This window comes from Notamacropus eugenii, chromosome 1 (assembly GCF_028372415.1).
Source record: "Notamacropus eugenii isolate mMacEug1 chromosome 1, mMacEug1.pri_v2, whole genome shotgun sequence".
Taxonomy (NCBI): Eukaryota; Metazoa; Chordata; class Mammalia; order Diprotodontia; family Macropodidae; genus Notamacropus; species Notamacropus eugenii.
Genome location: NC_092872.1, coordinates 114149820 through 114161383, shown reverse-complemented (window position 1 = coordinate 114161383; position 11564 = coordinate 114149820).

The window sequence follows — 11564 nt, the reverse complement described above, 5'->3', positions numbered from 1 at the left end:
TCAAGACACAGTTGTTAATGAATATGGCAATCTACTGTTTGATACACCCAAGAATCCCATCTTCTGGGATAAGAACCGACTGAGAAAAATTGCTGGGAAAACTGGTTAACAGTGTGGCAGATAACTGGCTATGGACCAATGCCTGACACAAAACACAAGAACAAATTCCAAATGGATGCATGATCTAGGTATTAGGATCAATACTATAAGCAAATTAAGGGAGCAAGGAATAGTGTATTTGTCAGATTTATGGAGAATGTAGAAAGTTATTACCCAACAAGAGATAGAGAACATATGAAGTACAAACGGATAATTTTGATTGCATTAAATTGAAAAGATTTTGCACAAACAAACCCAACACAACCAAGGTGAGGCAGGAAGCAAAAAACTGGGAAAGAATTTTTGCCACTAGTGTTTGTGATAAAGGTCTCATTTCTAAAACACATAGAGAACAGAGTCAAATGTACAAGAATACAAATCATTCCTCAATTGGCAAATGGTCAAAGGATATGAACAGGAGATTTTCAGAGGCAGAAATTAAAGGTATCCATAATTGCATGAAAAAGTTCTCAAAATCAATATTGATTAGAGAAATGCAAATCAAAACAACTCTGAGCTACCATATCACAAATATCAGATCGGCTAACATGACAAAATAGGAAGATGATAAATGTTGGAGAAGATGTGAGGGAGTTGGAACACTAATACATTGTTGGTAGAGCTGTGAGGTGATCCAACCATTCTGGAGAGCAGTTTGGAAGTATGCCCAAAGGGCTACAAAAATGTGTGTACCCTTTGCCTCAGCAATATCGCTTCTGGGATTGTATCCCAAAGAGATCATAGAATTGGGACAGGTCACATGTACAAAAATATTTATGGCAGTTCTCTCTGTGTTGGCCAAAACCTGGAAATCAAGGGGGTGCCACCTCAATTGGGAAATGACTGAATACATTATAATGGATGAATGTAATGGAATACTATTGTGTTATAAGAAATAATGAACAGAAAGACTTCAGAGAGGCCTCGGAAAGACTTTTATGGACTGGTGCTGAGTGAAAGGAGCAGAACCAGAAGAATTTTTTTATACAGCAAGGACCAAAGCATGTGAGGAATTTTTCTGGTAGACAGTACTTCATTGAAATGCATGGACTACAAATATTTCCATTGGACTCTTGAGTCAAAATGCCTTCCACATCCAGAGAAAGAACTATGGAGCTGGATCCCAGACAGAAACAGATCATTTACTTTTTTGTTATGTTTTGTTTTGTTTTATGGTTTCTCCCATTCATTTTAATTCTTCTATGCGGGGGCGGAGCCAAGATGGCGAAGTAGAAAGACGCACATACACATAGCTCCGAATCCACAAAACACAGAACGGCCAGAGAGGACCAAGCCTGGGCGAATTCTGCACCCAGAGACCACCGAGTATTGGAGCGAGGGAGATTTCTGCTCCAGAGAGACCTGCGGACCTCTCGCGGGGGGTCCTTTGCGCCGCGGACTGGGCGCCGGGCCGGGGAGTGGAGTGCGGCCCTGCCGCGGCGGCGACACTGAGGGGAGGAGATCCGAGAGGGCTACGGGGAAGGGATATCCAGCGGGCACGCGGGTCCCCCCACCCACAGAGGGACCTGCAAACCTCTCGCAAAAGGTCCGTCGCACTGCAGACGCGGAGCCCAGCACGGACCTGCGGCAGCCGCGGCCGCGGCTCCGAGAGGCACAGATCTGAGAGGGCTCTGGAGGCAGGATCTTCAGCGGCGGCACGGGCCCCCCCACCAACAGGTGACTGATGGGGGTGGGTGAGAGAGTTTCTTTGGCGGCTTGAGAGGGGAGTGGGGTGCCCCCATGGCTCGGCCCCCCTGGCAGGTGGGGGCTGAGAGGCGGCTGCGAACGCGGGCTCCCCAAACCGGCAGGAGCCTGGATCCATTGTGGAAGGTCTGTGCATAAACCCCCTGAGGGAACTGGACCTGAGAGGTGGTCCTGCCCCTGACCACCTGAACTTAATTCTCACACTGAATAGCAGCCCTACCCCCACCAAAAATCCTAAGGCGGGAAGAAGCATTTGAATCTCAGTCCCCAAACGCTGGCTGGGAGGACCAGGAGGCGAGGTGGGTGTGAGGAGAACATTCAGAGGTCAGGCCACTGGTTGCAGAGTATGCCAAGAAAAGGGAAAAGAAATAAAACTATTGAAGGGTACTTTAGCGGAGAAAAGACACTTCCTCCCTTCCTTTCTGATGGGGAGGAACAATGCTTGCCATCAGGCAAAGACACAGAAATCGAGGATTCTGTGTCCCAGCCCACCCAATGGGCTCGGGCCATGGAAGAGCTCAAGAGGAATTTTGAAAATCAAGTTAGACAGGTGGAGGAAAGACTGAGAAGGGAAATGAGAGGGATGAGGGAGAAGCATGAAAAGCAGATCAGCTCCCTGCTAAAGGAGAACCAAAAAAATCTTGAAGAAATTGGCACCTTGAGAACTAGCCTAACTCAGCTGGCAAGGGAGGTGCAAGGGGCCAATGAGGAGAAGAATGCTTTCAAAAGCAGAATTAACCAAATGGAAAGGGAGATTCAAAAGCTCACTGAAGAAAATAGATCTTTCAAAACTGGAATGGTACAGATGGACGCTAAGGACTTTTCGAGAAAGACAGATATCTCAGAACATACTGCGCAGATTCGAAAAATGGAAGATAATGTGAAATATCTTATTGGAAAAACAACTGACCTGGAAAATAGAATCAGGAGAGACAATGTAAAAATTCTGGGACTACCTGAAAACCATGATCAAAAGAAGAGCCTAGACATCATCTTCCATGAAATTATCAAGGAAAACTGCCCTGAGATTCTAGAACCAGAAGGCAAAATAAATATTCAAGGAATCCACAGAACACCGCATGAAAGAGATCCAAAAAGAGAAACTCCTAGGAGCATTGTGGCCAAATTCCAGAATTCCCAGGTGAAAGAAAATATTGCAAGCAGCTAGAAAGAAACAATTCAAGTATTGTGGAAATACAATCAGGATAGCACAAGATCTGGCACCCTCTACATTGAGGGATAGAAGGGAATGGAATAGGATATTCCAGAAGTCAAAGGAACTAGGACTGAAGCCAAGAATCACCTACCCAGCAAAACTGAGTATAATACTTCAGGAGAAAAAATGGTCTTTCAATGAAATAGAAGACTTTCAAATTTTCCTGATGAAAAGACCAGAGCTGGAAAGAAAATTTGACTTTCTAACACAAGAATGAAGAGAACCATGAAAAGGTGAACAGCAAAGAGAAGTCATAAGGGACTTACTAAAGTTGAACTGTTTACATTCCTACATGGAAAGACAATATTTATAACTCTTGAAACATTTCAGTATCTGGGCACTGGGTGGGAGTACACACACACACACATGCACACACGCACACATACATAGAGACAGAGTGCACAGAGTGAATTGAAGAGGATGGGATCATATATTAAAAAAAATGAAATCAAGCAGTGAGAGAGAAATATTGGGAGGAGAAAGGGAGAAGTTATATGGGGCAAATTATCTCTCATAAAAGAGGCAAGCAAAAGACTTATTAGTGGTGGGATAAAGAGGGGAGGCAAGAGAAAAACATGAGGTCTACTCTCATGACATTCCACTAAAGGAAAGAATATAATGCATACTCATTTTGATAGGAAAACCTATCTCACAATACAGGAGAGTGGGGTACAGGGGCACAAGCAGGGTGGGGGGGAGGATGGAGGGGAGGGCATGGGGAGGAGAATGCAATATGAGGTCGACACTCATGGGGAGGGAAAGGACCATAAGAAAATAGAAGTAATGGGGGACAGGACAGGATGGAGGGAAATATAGTTAGTCGTATACAACACAACTAGTATGGAAATCATTTGCAAAACTAAACAGATATGGCCTATATTGAATTGCCTGTCTTTCAAGGGGAAAGGGTGGAGAGGGAGGGAGCTAAGGAGGTTGGAACTCAAAGTGTTAGGACCAAATGTAATGTTCTTACCACTGGGTAACAAGAAATACAGGTTAAGGGGTCAAGAAAGCTATCTGGTCCTACAGGACAAAAGAGAAGACGGAGACAAGGGCAGGGAGGGAGGATAGAGGAGAGAGCAGATAGGTCACAGGGGCAATTAGAAAGCTCGGGTTTGGGGGGGGATGGGATAAAAGGGGAGAAAATTTGTAACCCAAAATTGTGTGAAAATAAATGTTAAAAATTAATAAAAAAAATTCTTCTATGCAACAAGCCTTTAGTAGAAATTTACGTTTAGAACCTGTGTAATCTTTGCATCAAAATATGCACTCGTCTCAGGGAGGGAGAGAGGGACAAGGGCTAAATAAGTGGGAGGAAGTGAAAAACATCTAAGATATATGAAAGTGATTGCCAAACACTGAAAGCAAATAAAATGTTCATATCCCTCGATTACTTATCAAATGCGGAATAGCTCCTATTTTTGTAAACTTTGACTCCTTTCTCTATATATTTTAGATGTGAAGTCTTCATCAAATAAATGTTCTGCAAATTTTCCCCACTTTCTTGTTGAATTCTAATTTTAGTTGCATTGATTTTGTTTGTACAATTGCTTTTTGATTTAATGAGATCAAAATTATCCATTATACTACACATCATAATTTTTATCTCTCATTTTTGTCAATAAACCTTCCCTTATTGATCATATTTTTTAAATAAAATTTAGTTTTCTGTTTCAGAAATGAAGCCATCAGAGAAATTTGCATCTTTTCACTATTATGCTTACAAACTGTAATTTCCATTGTTCTGTTTCCCTGTTTATTCTATTCACTCCTTTCACTTTGTGCCTCTTCAAAAGTGTTTTGCCTTTTTAACCTCTCCTGTAATCCACACTCCATTTTTTCCCTTTACATCCCACTATTCTGAATCAGAAGATAGATATCTATATCCAACTGAGTCTGTATGTGATTCACTGTGAGACAATTTTTACTTCAGCTGAAGCATAATAGATTCTTCTCTAGCACCAAATGTAACATAAAGTTTAAAATCAATAAAAGACTTGGAAATAAACAAACGATAGACAAAAAACCGACACAACCAACTATAGTGACAGGGAAAATCATGACGCACACTCAGAGCACCATGCCAACACATATACAAACGAAGCCTTAAAGAAAAGAGTGAATTGGACAGAAGCCTTAAAATAATCCTGAAACAACTAAAAAAGTCTATTCAATATCAAGGGAGAATGATAGATGGAAATGAGAGGAAAGGGAGAAAATTATGAAAAAAAGTAACAGCTTGGTAAAAGAGGCACAGACATCCATTAAAGAGAACATCCCAAAACAAATTGGTAAAATTTAAAGAGAAAACAAACAAAAGTAGCTGAATAAAAAGAACTGCTGGGGTCAGATCCCATGAGGTGGAAGGCAGGGACTCCCCTGAACTCTTCTCCCCAAAATTTAAATACCTTTTCAAACGGTATTTAAAAACAAATTCTAGAGTAGCAAAACTAACAAAAAGGTGGAGCAAAAGAAATTCCAAACCTAAGACAACTTGGGAGGTCAGCAAGAAAGGCCTGTTGCACCAGGGTGAGAGAAGAATTCAGTTCAGCAAAGCCTAGGGCAGCCCAGATCAGACCCCAACAAATCATAAAGAGACCTCAGGGCAATTGTATCTCTGACAACAGTGGTTATTTACAGAATTGTCTGCAAACGTACACCAAAGCAACTTAGACAGTCAGTAGGAAAGGTCTGTTGCACCAGGATAGCAGTGGAGCACAGGCCAATGAAGGCCCCGCCACAGCAGAAAATCAAGAGGTGACCTTGGGCATGAGTTAACCAGAAGTGGTAGCAGCAGCACTTTCTGTTTCTGGAGCTCTCAGTTCACGGACAGTAAAGGGATCAATAAACCTGGTCAGAAGGAGATTTCAGGGGCTTTTGTGCTTGCACTAATGCAGAACTCAGTTACTTTGAGAATACTTGGATCTAGATTGCCCTGTTGTGTGGCAGTCCCATGGAGACAAAAACACTAGTATAAGGAAAAGTGACAGCCATGGAGGGGGGACTCTCTTCATAGTTCCAGGGCAGAAAGAAGTGCATGTGCTCCCTCACAGAAAATAATACAGGCAAGGATGATAATGCACACTTCTCTTTAGATCATACCATCTTGGAAGAACTGAAAATTTACAGGTTCCTAGAAGTATCTCTGAAAAAAAATCTGCATAAAACCCCTGAAATTCGAGAGAGTGCAGACTCCATGCTGGAAGCAGAGTCCTACTTTAACAAAGAGTTAAAAATCAGCTAGTAGGCTGGGAAAGTGAGCAAGCATTGAGGGAAAACAAACAAATAAAGAAAAAAATAAGGACTCTGACTTCTGAAAGTGACAATAGTGACAAGGAAGATCAAAACACAAACTGATGAGAAGACAACAAAGTCAAAGCTCCTACATCCTAAGCCTCCAAGAAAAATATGAGTTAGTCACAGGCTGTGGAGGAGCTGAAAAACATTTTTGAAAATCAAGTAGGAGAAGTAGAAGAAAAATGGGAAGATAAATGAGAATTTTGCAAGAAAAGCTCGACAAAATGAGTAAAATATTGCTAAATAAGACCCAAAAATGTTGAAGAAAATGATATCTTTAAAACAGATTAATCCAAATGGCAGAAGAGGTCCATAAAACCAATGAGAAGAATACCTTAAAAAGTGGAATTGGCCAAATGGAGAATGAGGTGCTAAAGCTCGCTGAAGAAAATAACTCCTCAAAAATAAGAATGGAACAGATGGAAGCTACTGACTTTATGAGAAATTGAAAACGATAAAACAAAACCAAAAGAATAAAAATATAGGAGACAATGTGAAATATCTCATAAAAAATACTAACCTGGAAAAAAGATCCAGGAGAGGTAATTTTAAAAATTATTGGATTACCTGAAAGCCATGATCCAGAAAAAGAGCTTAGATATCATCTTCCAAGAAATTATCAGAATAGCACACAGGCTGTACCAATATTGACCCCACCATAGCAAAACTGAGCAGAAAGCCTGGTGCAGTTGGAAGCAGCAGCCTCACTATTGAATCTCAAATAACCCAGGACAGGAGTCCAGTGAAACTGAGTGAGAGAGTACGTCAGAACACAAGGTCATTGCAGCTGACACCCCTGAGACCATCAGCGTACAGATTAAAAGTCTTTAAGTCACTAACTTGAACTTCCGGGAGCCAAGATGGCTGAGTGATCAGTAAATACTCTGTCCCTACCCCTGTTGAGTTGAGTTTGAAAAACCCACAGAATGTTTCCCCAGGAAAAATCCTGGAACAGTGAGATCAAAAAAGAATAAAGAGTCTCTAACCCAGTGAGGCTAGGAAAATGGCAAAGGGGGGTCCCTCTTTCTGTGGCTGAAGGTGACTAGTGCAGGATCTGTACTGTCACAGACAGTCCCACTTCAACAACCAGAAGGAGATCATCAGCCAAAGTGGGGTGGAGCCAGCAATTGTCAACATCAGGAGCACAGATGTGTCTCAACACAGCCAGGGGAATAGGGAAGACACTAGTACAAATGAGGTTCATCAAACACTGAGCCTGTCTGTGCTCAGGAGAGGAGACTTCCTGTGGCCAGATGATCCCTTCCCCACAATTAACACAGTTAGCTCCAGGGGTTCCTCTGGGGAAACTCCGAAAGAGTTCACCTGACCTCTAATTTTGTACATTAGCCAGAGCAGCAGCAGGTAAGCTACAGCATTCTAGCTTCTAGATGAAAGAACTAGAGGCCACAATAAACAAAACCTCAAGTTCTAAGAAAAAAGAACGGTGGGACAGACCTCCCTGTGCCCCAGAAGCAGAGATCCACTTTAAGTTCCAGGAAAAGGGTATTCATCATGAGGAAGAAGCAAACCAGAAAGAAAAAGAACATATGATCTCTCTATGGGGACAAGGACCAAAAAAGAAATAACAAAGAGAGCAGGATTGAGACTATACTCATACCAGAAACTTCAGAAGGGAATATGAATAGGTCTCAAGCCCAAAGAGCATTCTTGGAAGAGCTCAAGGAGGAATTTTTAAAATTTCATTATACCTTTACTAAGCATCTATTACATATCTAGCATTATGGTAGGGATTCCTGCCAGCTACCCATCCACACAAATGAAATTCCCTAATCTCAAGGAACTTACATTCTACTGAGGGAAAGCTTTAAGTGTAAAAATTATGAAAGATGAATGCTTACAAAAGAAACAAAAATTAATGGGTGAAGGGAAATACTAAAAACTGAGAAGGTTCGGGAAAAAGCATTTTAAGGCTCATATAAAAGGAATATATTAAAAGAAGGATAATCAATAAGGAAGGTTTTGCAGTATTCCCGGTGAAAGATGATGAGGGCTTGAATGAGGACTCATGACTATGTGAATGGAGAAAAAAGAAAGGCACTCTGAAGAGGCAAATTTAGATCTGCTAGGTAACAATTAGAGCTTTTCATAAGAGGAGTGAATTCATCCTTATTGAAGTTCTTTAAGAAGAGGATGAAAGGCTATTTGTCTGTAATATTGTAGTAGACATTTCCTTGGGATTTGAGTTGGTTACACTGGCTGCTTAGGTTCTTTCCAATTCTTGAATTCAAAGTATGGCCCAAAGAAGTAAATTTAATTCAAATAACAAAAATGACCACTACATTTTAATTCTTATTTTTGTCTCCTGCCATGGTAGGTAAGTCATTTTATACTTTATTATCAAGTGTGAAAGTTTATCACAATAACAAAATAAATCATAGTGTCAATATAATAGACTATTCAGAAAACTGCGATTGTGAGAAGTTTCCAAACAAATTCTCCAAGTAGTTTCTGTTGTTAATAACAGATGAGTCACAGTAAAGTGCACAATCTCATCCAGGTTATTTTAAACGGATATAATATTTATTCAACGTAGTTAACAAATAAAATTTTAAAGTCTCCAGATATGCATTTCTTCACTTTAACTTCTCTTGACTAACTTGGAAGAGGAGGTGCTTTTTATTCTAATCTTTTTTCTTTTCAGCTTAAGGCCTGACTTTTGCAACTAATAGATTGCTAAATGACTCCTAAACACTCTTAATCCGGTTCTTTCTATTCCATGGAATATATAACTAATAAAATCATTTCACACTTAAGTTTCCAAGTAAAGATTACACTTCTTTACAAGATAGGTTTTCATACCAAATTTAATGTTCAAGTTATTCCTTCCTTCAACCAAATGTGATAAGAGTAAGCTTCACTTTTTCCTTCTCACCTCCCCCGTTTTCCCCTCCAATGGAAAAGCTTTTTCTTGCCTCTTCTAGGAGAGATAATTTGCCCCATGCCATTTCTCCCTATCTCTTCCCAATATATTCCTCTCTCATTCCTTAATTTTATTTTTTTAGATATGACCCCTTCCTATTCAACTCACCCTGTAGTCTCTGTCATACTGTCTTTCTCTCTCTCTGTCTCTCTCTCTCTGTATGTGTGTGTGTTTGTGTGTAATGCCTCCAACTACCCAGATACTGAGAAAAGTTTGAAGAGTTACAAATCTTATCTCTTCATGTAGAAATGCAAACAGTTCAACTTTAATATGTCCCTTTTGATTTCTTGATTTCTCTTCCTTGTTTACCTTTTCGTGCTTCTCTTGATTCTTGTGTTTGAAAGTCAAATTTTCTTTTCAACTTTGGTATTTTCATCAAGAACGCTTGAAAGTCCTCTCATTCATTGAATGATCACTTTTCCCCCTAAGTATTATACTCAGTTTTGTTGGGTAGGTCATTCTTGGTTTTAATCCTAGTTCCTTGACTCCAAAGGAATATCATATTCCAAGCCCTTCAATCTCTTAATTTATAAGTTTCTGTATCTTGTGCTATCCTCGTATTTCTACAATACTCGACCTGCTTTTTTCTAGCTGCTTTCAATATTTTCTCCTTGACCTGGGAACTCTGGAATTTGGCCACAATAGTCCTGGTAGTTTTTCTTCTCGGATTTATTTAGGAAGTGATCAGTGGATTCTTTCAATATTTATTTTTCCCTGTGGTTCTAGAATATCAGGGCAGTTTTCCTTGATAATTTCATGAACTATGATGTCTAGGTTCTTTTTTTTGATCATGACTTTCAGGTAATCCCATAATTTTTAAATTTTGTCTCCTTGATCAATATTCTAGGTCAGTTGTTTTTCCAAAAAGATATTTCTCAATAGCATCTATTTTTTCATTCTTTAATTTTGTTTTGTAATTTCTTGATTCCTCATAGTCATTAGCTTCTATCTGTTCCATTCTAATTTTTAAAGAACTATTTTCTTCAGTGAACAATTGAACCTCCTTTTCATTTTGGCTAATTCTTCTGTTTAAATCATACTTCTCATTGCCTTTTTGGAACTCTTTTGCTAATTGAGTTAGCCTATTTTTAAAGGTGGTATTTCCTTCAGCATTTTTTGGGGTCTACTTTAGAAAGCTGTAGTCTTGCTTTTCATTATTTTCTTGCATTGCTCTAATTTTTGTTCCCAATTTTTCCTCCACTTTTCTTACTTGCTTTTGAGAATCCTTTTTTTGAGCTCTTCCATGGCCTGGGACCATTGCATATTTATTTTGGAGGTGTTTGATACAGAAACCTTGACTTTTATGTATTTACCCTGATGGTAAGCATTATTATTCCTCAGTCGAAAGGATGAGAGAAAATACTTGTTCACCAAGAAAGTAAGCTTCTATAGTCTCATTTTCCCCCTGTTTTGAGCATTTCCCAACCAGTTACTTGACCTTTGGAAACGTTGTCAAGAATAGGGTATACTCTGGGGAACTGTAAGGTCTCAGTTCCTCCAACGTGGTGCAATCAAGGGAGAGGAGTTTTCTCCCTGGCCTGGCACCTGACTAAGATTCCAATCAACTGCTAAATTCCCCCAGGGCCTTTAAGCTGAGGCTCTACCAAAGGAGGCTGATTGCTGCCTGCTTTGTGTGTGGCCATCCATAGCAGCTGCCATCTGCTGCTGCTGTGGCCACTGTCTGTGGCCAGGGCTAAAGGAGGGCACTGCTTCCATGTCACAGAGGTGAAAAAGCTCTCTCACTTACCTTTGAAGCTGCCGTTGGTGCCTGTGGGTTGAGGGCTTTGTGAACCACTACTGCTGCTGGGAATTCTGCCCTTGAAGCCTGCTCAGGTCCTGCTCCTCCCAGAACCCCGTGTCCAAGTCTGGGCTGCACCCTGCCCTGTGTCAGGTGTGACAGACCTTTCCAGTCAGCATTCTAGGTCACCCTGGGCTGGAAATCTCCTCCACTCCATTGTTCTGTAGCTTGTGCTATTCTATAATTCCTTGAGAGTCACTATTTATGCGTATTTTGTCAGCTACAGGGGAAGAGCTAGATTATGTGCATCTTTCTACATGGTCATCTTGGCTCTGCCCCCTCAAGAAGGATTTTAACAGCCAAACTAGGGAAGCAGAAAAAAGAATTGGCCAATAGTTTTAAAAATATGAAGAAAAGAAATCATAGAAGAATTTAAAAGGAAAATTGGGCTAACGGAAATGTAAGTACAAAACCTAACTGGGAGCATTGGACAAATGGAAAAGAAAGTAGAAAAACTAACTGGAGAAAATAACTCCTTAAAAGGAACAGCTGGACAAATGGAAAAGCGG